This window comes from Octopus bimaculoides, chromosome 12, assembly GCF_046866305.1.
Source record: "Octopus bimaculoides isolate indiv1 chromosome 12, ASM4686630v1, whole genome shotgun sequence".
In the NCBI taxonomy this organism is placed as follows: domain Eukaryota; kingdom Metazoa; phylum Mollusca; class Cephalopoda; order Octopoda; family Octopodidae; genus Octopus; species Octopus bimaculoides.
Genome location: NC_142939.1, coordinates 59,612,396 through 59,614,895, shown reverse-complemented (window position 1 = coordinate 59,614,895; position 2,500 = coordinate 59,612,396).

Below are 2,500 nucleotides of genomic sequence, written 5' to 3'. Positions count from 1 at the left end.
ATACATATGTGTGTTTGTGTGTGTGCGTGAAAATTTTCATATGGCGTGAAAATGAAAGGTAAAACTGACCTCAGCGTGATTTGAACTCAGAACGTTCAGACAACACAAATGCTGCAAGGTATTTTGTCTTCACTCTAATAACCCTGCCAATAATAATAGTAATAACAACTACAACAACAACAACAACAACTACAACAACAACAACAACAACAATAACAACAACAACAATAATAATAATAATAATAATAATAATAATAATAATAATAATAATCTCGACAAAATAACACAACTGCTAATGCTACAAGGACAAACATTTTGGGGAGGGGATGAGTCGATTACATCGACCCCAGTTGTTTCACTGGTGCTTAATTTATCGACCCCGAAAGGATGAAAGGTGAAGTCGACCTCTGTGGAATTTGAACCGAGAATATGAAGACAATCGAAATACCACAAAGCCCTTCGCCCAGTGTGCTAACGATTCTGCTAGCCTCATTCCCTTAACTCTCCGAAAAACGGTATCAAACTTTGGCACAAGGCCAGCAATTTCGAGGGAAGTGTCAAGTCCATTAGATCGACCCCAGTTCTCAACTGGTACTTATTTCATCGACCCCGAAAGAATTAACGGCAAAATAAACCTCGTCGAAATTTCAACTCAGAACGTAAAGAGCCGGCGGTGAGCTGGCAAAAACATTAGCACGCCGGATGAAATGCTTAGCGGTATTTCGTCTGCCGTTACGCTCTGAGTTCAAATTCCGCCGAGGTCGACTTTGCCTTTCATCCTTTCGGGGTCTATTAAATAAGTACCAGTTACGCATTGGGGTCGATATAATCGACTTAATCCGTTTGTCTGCCCTTGTTTGTCCCCTCTGTGTGTTGGTCCTTGTGGGCAGTAAAGAAATAAGAAATAAGAAGGTACAGAGCCAGACAAAATGCCGCTAAGCATTTTGCCCGGTGTGCTAACGATTTTGCCATTTCGCCCTCTGATCTCTGCTAACAATACCTGTAAAACTTCAACCAGCATCCTGGCCTCCGGGTCATCACTTTGCCACCACCAGTCACACACCGCTGCCATCATCATAAGCATCATCAGTATCACCATCACTATTATCATTGCCATTACTAACATCTCTGCCAGCATCACTAGAACCACCACTACTACCACTGCCACCGCCACTGTCACGACGACCACGACGACCACCATCAACACCATTCACAACCGCGGCGCAACATTACCGTAACCTCAATCACCAGCACTGCTGCCGCCGCAACCCGTCGATACACCACTGTCTTACCATCACACAAACAGTCACCACCACAATCATCATAGCTACCATTTCCACCACCATCATAATCACCACCACCACCACCACCACCACCACCACCACTACCACCACCACCACTACCATCACCTCCACCGGTATCATCATCACCACCACCACCACCACCGCCGCCTCCACCGAGATACCACCGCCGCCTCCACCGAGATACCACCGCCGCCTCCGCCGATACCACCGCCGCCTCCACCGATACCACCGCCGCCTCCGCCGACACCAGCAACACCACCGACACTACCACCAACATCACCAACACCACCAGCGTCAACAACAGCAAGTAAAACGTCAATAATAACAAGAATAACAATAAAAACCAAACACGAATGATCCACTCTACCCGCTGAGAAGCCATAAGACAGCAATTGTTTAATTCGGATATACTAAAGCGAGGAAGCATGTTTAGTGAAGGGCTGCCGGCGGACCAACCGGACGTACGGTACGTATGTGTCTGCACCCTGTTTCTCTATACCAATATTGGTGTGTGTTTGTGTGTGTGTGTGTGTGTGTGTGTGTGTGTGTCTAATATGCATGTGTCCTCTTACGCCTAGTTGTATGAGTATACATTTCACGTATGTCTGCGTACGTCTGCTTCTATGAGTGCACATCTGACTACGTGTGTGTGTGTGTGTGTGTATGTGTGTGCGTGATCATGTGTATATATGTGCGTGTATGTGTGCCGTGCGTGTGTGTGTGTGTCTGTATTGTGCGTATGCATGCTGTGCGCGTGCGTGCAATTGCGCGCGTGCATGTGCGTGTGTGTGTGTGCGCATGTGTGTGTGGGTGTGTTTATGCTTTGTCGTGCACCAGAATATTTGAAGGGTTTTTGCCGGAATACGGAGACAACTTTGCCAATAAATGGTATCAACCATATCAGCCAAAAAGTAAGCTCACGAACCAACGAAGGAGTCTTTAAGCAGTCATTTTGTCGGCGAGACATGAGAGTTCAATTCTCCTCGAGTCACCTCATTCCGTTTCAAATTAAAATAAAACACGTTTTGATAACGTGGTCTTAGACTAGTGAAAGCGCATGGCCTAGTGGATAGCGTATAGGATCATGATCATAAGATCGTGGGTTCGCATCTGCAGACTATGCTCTGCGTGATGTTCTTGAGCAAGACACTTCATTTCACATAGTTCTAGCCCAGTTAGTAGTAATGAGTACTATT